Source organism: Lampris incognitus, chromosome 1 (assembly GCF_029633865.1).
Source record: "Lampris incognitus isolate fLamInc1 chromosome 1, fLamInc1.hap2, whole genome shotgun sequence".
NCBI lineage: Eukaryota > Metazoa > Chordata > Actinopteri > Lampriformes > Lampridae > Lampris > Lampris incognitus.
In genome coordinates, this window is record NC_079211.1 from 153,229,666 (window position 1) to 153,237,727 (window position 8,062).

Here is an 8,062-nt window from a genome sequence, read left to right on the forward strand (position 1 = left end):
TGAATGTTTTGTTTCTATCATACTCTAATCTTGGTTGAGTTGAACTGCTCTGTGTGTTATGATCGGTATAACCTTTAATTGTGTAGTTGACATTTACAGAGAAAAGGGTGTTTGCTAATATCTGAAAGGTTTGTTTCGCCCGCCACACGAGTGGTTTCGAGTTTGATTGGTCAGTTTAATTTGTCTGTTGTGTGTGTGAAGGATTCGACTTGAACAAAGCATTTCTTTGATTTTAGTTAAAACTGACTGCCATTTTGAAAAAAAAATATGGGTTTTTTTATGTTGTTTTGTTTTGTTTTTTCCAACTCTGCTATGACATTTAACTAAAAATGAATTAAACACACTGAAGCTTATTTATCATCTTTGTGGATTAACTTTGTAATCGGGAATACTAAATAACTAGTGACCCCTATAAAGATTTTAAATAACATTCATTTCTGGCTTTTAGAACATCACGTTAACATGTTCATTATGCATTTGCCTCATTCCATACACAACTTCAAATAAACGTTTCTTGGAGGAAAATGGTATTCAGTCAAGTGTGTTCATCATGGGAGGTTTCCTCCTCAGCAAAGCAGCAACACTACACACTGAAACGTCCTCATGGGAGGTTTCCTCCTCAACAAAACAGCAACCCTACACACTGAAACGTCATCATGGGAGGTTTCTTCCTCAACAAAGCAGCAACCCTACACACTGAAACGTCATCATGGGAGGTTTCTTCCTCAACAAAGCAGCAACCCTACACACTGAAACGTCATCATGGGAGGTTTCTTCCTCAACAAAGCAGCAACACTACACACTGAAACGTCCTCATGGGAGGTTTCTTCCTCAACAAAGCAGCAACCCTACACACTGAAACGTCATCATGGGAGGTTTCTTCCTCAACAAAGCAGCAACCCTACACACTGAAACGTCATCATGGGAGGTTTCCTCCTCAGCAAAGCAGCAACACTACACACTGAAACGTCATCATGGGAGGTTTCCTCCTCAGCAAAGCAGCAACCCTACACACTGAAACGTCATCATGGGAGGTTTCTTCCTCAACAAAGCAGCAACCCTACACACTGAAACGTCATCATGGGAGGTTTCTTCCTCAACAAAGCAGCAACACTACACACTGAAACGTCATCATGGGAGGTTTCCTCCTCAGCAAAGCAGCAACACTACACACTGAAACGTCATCATGGGAGGTTTCTTCCTCAACAAAGCAGCAACACTACACACTGAAACGTCATCATGGGAGGGTTCTTCCTCAACAAAGCAGCAACACTACACACTGAAACGTCATCATGGGAGGTTTCTTCCTCAACAAAGCAGCAACCCTACACACTGAAACGTCCTCATGGGAGGTTTCCTCCTCAGCAAAGCAGCAACACTACACACTGAAACGTCATCATGGGAGGTTTCTTCCTCAACAAAGCAGCAACACTACACACTGAAACGTCCTCATGGGAGGGTTCTTCCTCAACAAAGCAGCAACACTACACACTGAAACGTCATCATGGGAGGTTTCTTCCTCAACAAAGCAGCAACACTACACACTGAAACGTCATCATGGGAGGTTTCTTCCTCAACAAAGCAGCAACACTACACACTGAAACGTCATCATGGGAGGTTTCCTCCTCAGCAAAGCAGCAACACTACACACTGAAACGTCATCATGGGAGGTTTCTTCCTCAACAAAGCAGCAACACTACACACTGAAACGTCCTCATGGGAGGTTTCTTCCTCAGCAAAGCAGCAACACTACACACTGAAACGTCATCATGGGAGGTTTCCTCCTCAACAAAGCAGCAACACTACACACTGAAACGTCATCATGGGAGGTTTCCTCCTCAACAAAGCAGCAACCCTACACACTGAAACGCACTACACACTGAAACGTCATCATGGGAGGGTTCTTCCTCAACAAAGCAGCAACACTACACACTGAAACGTCCTCATGGGAGGGTTCTTCCTCAGAAAAGCAGTAACACTACACACTGAAACGCACTACACACTGAAACGTCATCATGGGAGGTTTCCTCCTCAACAAAGCAGCAACACTACACACTGAAACGTCCTCATGGGAGGTTTCCTCAACAAAGCAGCAACACTACACACTGAAACGTCATCATGGGAGGTTTCTTCCTCAACAAAGCAGCAACACTACACACTGAAACGCACTACACACTGAAACGTCATCATGGGAGGTTTCTTCCTCAACAAAGCAGCAACCCTACACACTGAAACGCACTACACACTGAAACGTCATCATGGGAGGTTTCTTCCTCAACAAAGCAGCAACCCTACACACTGAAACGCACTACACACTGAAACGTCAACATGGGAGGGTTCTTCCTCAACAAAGCAGCAACACTACACACTGAAACGTCATCATGGGACGGTTCTTCCTCAACAAAGCAGCAACACTACACACTGAAACGTCCTCATGGGAGGTTTCTTCCTCAACAAAGCAGCAACACTACACACTGAAACGTCATCATGGGAGGTTTCTTCCTCAACAAAGCAGCAACACTACACACTGAAACGTCCTCATGGGAGGGTTCTTCCTCAACAAAGCAGCAACACTACACACTGAAACGTCCTCATGGGAGGGTTCTTCCTCAACAAAGCAGCAACCCTACACACTGAAACGTCCTCATGGAAGGGTTCTTCCTCAACAAAGCAGCAACACTACACACTGAAACGTCCTCATGGGAGGTTTCTTCCTCAACAAGAAAGCAACACTACACACTGAAACGTCATCATGGGAGGGTTCTTCCTCAACAAAGCAGCAACACTACACACTGAAACGTCCTCATGGGAGGGTTCTTCCTCAACAAAGCAACAACACTACACACTGAAACGTCATCATGGGAGGGTTCTTCCTCAACAAAGCAGCAACCCTACACACTGAAACGTCCTCATGGGAGGTTTCTTCCTCAACAAAGCAGCAACACTACACACTGAAACGTCATCATGGGAGGTTTCTTCCTCAACAAAGCAGCAACGCTACACACTGAAACGTCTTCATGGGAGGTTTCTTCCTCAACAAAGCAGCAACGCTACACACTGAAACGTCCTCATGGGAGGTTTCTTCCTCAACAAAGCAGCAACGCTACACACTGAAACGTCATCATGGGAGGGTTCTTCCTCAACAAAGCAGCAACACTACACACTGAAACGTCATCATGGGAGGTTTCTTCCTCAACAAAGCAGCAACCCTACACACTGAAACGTCATCATGGGAGGTTTCTTCCTCAACAAAGCAGCAACACTACACACTGAAACGTCATCATGGGAGGTTTCTTCCTCAACAAAGCAGCAACCCTACACACTGAAACGTCATCATGGGAGGTTTCTTCCTCAACAAAGCAGCAACACTACACACTGAAACGTCATCATGGGAGGGTTCTTCCTCAACAAAGCAGCAACACTACACACTGAAACGTCATCATGGGACGGTTCTTCCTCAACAAAGCAGCAACACTACACACTGAAACGTCCTCATGGGAGGTTTCTTCCTCAACAAAGCAGCAACACTACACACTGAAACGTCATCATGGGAGGTTTCTTCCTCAACAAAGCAGCAACACTACACACTGAAACGTCCTCATGGGAGGTTTCTTCCTCAACAAAGCAGCAACACTACACACTGAAACGTCCTCATGGGAGGTTTCTTCCTCAACAAAGCAGCAACCCTACACACTGAAACGTCCTCATGGGAGGGTTCTTCCTCAACAAAGCAGCAACACTACACACTGAAACGTCATCATGGGAGGTTTCCTCCTCAACAAAGCAGCAACACTACACACTGAAACGTCCTCATGGGAGGTTTCTTCCTCAACAAAGCAGCAACACTACACACTGAAACGTCCTCATGGGAGGTTTCCTCCTCAACAAAGCAGCAACCCTACACACTGAAACGTCCTCATGGGAGGGTTCTTCCTCAACAAAGCAGCAACACTACACACTGAAACGTCATCATGGGAGGTTTCTTCCTCAACAAAGCAACAACCCTACACACTGAAACGTCATCATGGGAGGTTTCTTCCTCAACAAAGCAGCAACACTACACACTGAAACGTCATCATGGGAGGTTTCTTCCTCAACAAAGCAGCAACACTACACACTGAAACGTCCTCATGGGAGGTGTCTTCCTCAACAGATTAACAACCCTACACACTGAAACGTCCTCATGGGAGGTTTCTTCCTCAACAAAGCAACAACCCTACACACTGAAACGTCATCATGGGAGGTTTCTTCCTCAACAAAGCAGCAACACTACACACTGAAACGTCATCATGGGAGGGTTCTTCCTCAACAAAGCAGCAACACTACACACTGAAACGTCATCATGGGAGGTTTCTTCCTCAACAAAGCAGCAACACTACACACTGAAACGTCATCATGGGAGGTGTCCTCAACAAAGCAGCAACACTACACACTGAAACGTCCTCATGGGAGGGTTCTTCCTCAACAAAGCAGCAACACTACACACTGAAACGTCATCATGGGAGGTTTCTTCCTCAACAAAGCAACAACCCTACACACTGAAACGTCATCATGGGAGGGTTCTTCCTCAACAAAGCAGCAACCCTACACACTGAAACGTCATCATGGGAGGGTTCTTCCTCAACAAAGCAACAACACTACACACTGAAACGTCATCATGGGAGGTTTCCTCAACAAAGCAACAACACTACACACTGAAACGTCATCATGGGAGGGTTCTTCCTCAACAAAGCAGCAACCCTACACACTGAAACGTCCTCATGGGAGGTTTCTTCCTCAACAAAGCAGCAACACTACACACTGAAACGTCATCATGGGAGGTTTCTTCCTCAACAAAGCAGCAACGCTACACACTGAAACGTCTTCATGGGAGGTTTCTTCCTCAACAAAGCAGCAACGCTACACACTGAAACGTCCTCATGGGAGGTTTCTTCCTCAACAAAGCAGCAACGCTACACACTGAAACGACCTCATGGGAGGTTTCTTCCTCAACAAAGCAGCAACACTACACACTGAAACGTCATCATGGGAGGTTTCTTCCTCAACAAAGCAGCAACCCTACACACTGAAACGTCATCATGGGAGGTTTCTTCCTCAACAAAGCAGCAACACTACACACTGAAACGTCATCATGGGAGGTTTCTTCCTCAACAAAGCAGCAACCCTACACACTGAAACGTCATCATGGGAGGTTTCTTCCTCAACAAAGCAGCAACACTACACACTGAAACGTCATCATGGGAGGGTTCTTCCTCAACAAAGCAGCAACACTACACACTGAAACGTCATCATGGGACGGTTCTTCCTCAACAAAGCAGCAACACTACACACTGAAACGTCCTCATGGGAGGTTTCTTCCTCAACAAAGCAGCAACACTACACACTGAAACGTCATCATGGGAGGTTTCTTCCTCAACAAAGCAGCAACACTACACACTGAAACGTCCTCATGGGAGGTTTCTTCCTCAACAAAGCAGCAACACTACACACTGAAACGTCCTCATGGGAGGTTTCTTCCTCAACAAAGCAGCAACCCTACACACTGAAACGTCCTCATGGGAGGGTTCTTCCTCAACAAAGCAGCAACACTACACACTGAAACGTCATCATGGGAGGTTTCCTCCTCAACAAAGCAGCAACACTACACACTGAAACGTCCTCATGGGAGGTTTCTTCCTCAACAAAGCAGCAACACTACACACTGAAACGTCCTCATGGGAGGTTTCCTCCTCAACAAAGCAGCAACCCTACACACTGAAACGTCCTCATGGGAGGGTTCTTCCTCAACAAAGCAGCAACACTACACACTGAAACGTCATCATGGGAGGTTTCTTCCTCAACAAAGCAACAACCCTACACACTGAAACGTCATCATGGGAGGTTTCTTCCTCAACAAAGCAGCAACACTACACACTGAAACGTCATCATGGGAGGTTTCTTCCTCAACAAAGCAGCAACACTACACACTGAAACGTCCTCATGGGAGGTGTCTTCCTCAACAGATTAACAACCCTACACACTGAAACGTCCTCATGGGAGGTTTCTTCCTCAACAAAGCAACAACCCTACACACTGAAACGTCATCATGGGAGGTTTCTTCCTCAACAAAGCAGCAACACTACACACTGAAACGTCATCATGGGAGGGTTCTTCCTCAACAAAGCAGCAACACTACACACTGAAACGTCATCATGGGAGGTTTCTTCCTCAACAAAGCAGCAACACTACACACTGAAACGTCATCATGGGAGGTTTCTTCCTCAACAAAGCAGCAACGCTACACACTGAAACGACCTCATGGGAGGTTTCTTCCTCAACAAAGCAGCAACACTACACACTGAAACGTCATCATGGGAGGTTTCTTCCTCAACAAAGCAGCAACCCTACACACTGAAACGTCATCATGGGAGGTTTCTTCCTCAACAAAGCAGCAACACTACACACTGAAACGTCATCATGGGAGGTTTCTTCCTCAACAAAGCAGCAACCCTACACACTGAAACGTCATCATGGGAGGTTTCTTCCTCAACAAAGCAGCAACACTACACACTGAAACGTCATCATGGGAGGGTTCTTCCTCAACAAAGCAGCAACACTACACACTGAAACGTCATCATGGGACGGTTCTTCCTCAACAAAGCAGCAACACTACACACTGAAACGTCCTCATGGGAGGTTTCTTCCTCAACAAAGCAGCAACACTACACACTGAAACGTCATCATGGGAGGTTTCTTCCTCAACAAAGCAGCAACACTACACACTGAAACGTCCTCATATGAGGTTTCTTCCTCAACAAAGCAGCAACACTACACACTGAAACGTCCTCATGGGAGGTTTCTTCCTCAACAAAGCAGCAACCCTACACACTGAAACGTCCTCATGGGAGGGTTCTTCCTCAACAAAGCAGCAACACTACACACTGAAACGTCATCATGGGAGGTTTCCTCCTCAACAAAGCAGCAACACTACACACTGAAACGTCCTCATGGGAGGTTTCTTCCTCAACAAAGCAGCAACACTACACACTGAAACGTCCTCATGGGAGGTTTCCTCCTCAACAAAGCAGCAACCCTACACACTGAAACGTCCTCATGGGAGGGTTCTTCCTCAACAAAGCAGCAACACTACACACTGAAACGTCATCATGGGAGGTTTCTTCCTCAACAAAGCAACAACCCTACACACTGAAACGTCATCATGGGAGGTTTCTTCCTCAACAAAGCAGCAACACTACACACTGAAACGTCATCATGGGAGGTTTCTTCCTCAACAAAGCAGCAACACTACACACTGAAACGTCCTCATGGGAGGTGTCTTCCTCAACAGATTAACAACCCTACACACTGAAACGTCCTCATGGGAGGTTTCTTCCTCAACAAAGCAACAACCCTACACACTGAAACGTCATCATGGGAGGTTTCTTCCTCAACAAAGCAGCAACACTACACACTGAAACGTCATCATGGGAGGGTTCTTCCTCAACAAAGCAGCAACACTACACACTGAAACGTCATCATGGGAGGTTTCTTCCTCAACAAAGCAGCAACACTACACACTGAAACGTCATCATGGGAGGTGTCCTCCTCAACAAAGCAGCAACACTACACACTGAAACGTCCTCATGGGAGGGTTCTTCCTCAACAAAGCAGCAACACTACACACTGAAACGTCATCATGGGAGGTTTCTTCCTCAACAAAGCAACAACCCTACACACTGAAACGTCATCATGGGAGGGTTCTTCCTCAACAAAGCAGCAACCCTACACACTGAAACGTCATCATGGGAGGGTTCTTCCTCAACAAAGCAACAACACTACACACTGAAACGTCATCATGGGAGGTTTCCTCAACAAAGCAACAACACTACACACTGAAACGTCATCATGGGAGGGTTCTTCCTCAACAAAGCAGCAACCCTACACACTGAAACGTCCTCATGGGAGGTTTCTTCCTCAACAAAGCAGCAACACTACACACTGAAACGTCATCATGGGAGGTTTCTTCCTCAACAAAGCAGCAACGCTACACACTGAAACGTCTTCATGGGAGGTTTCTTCCTCA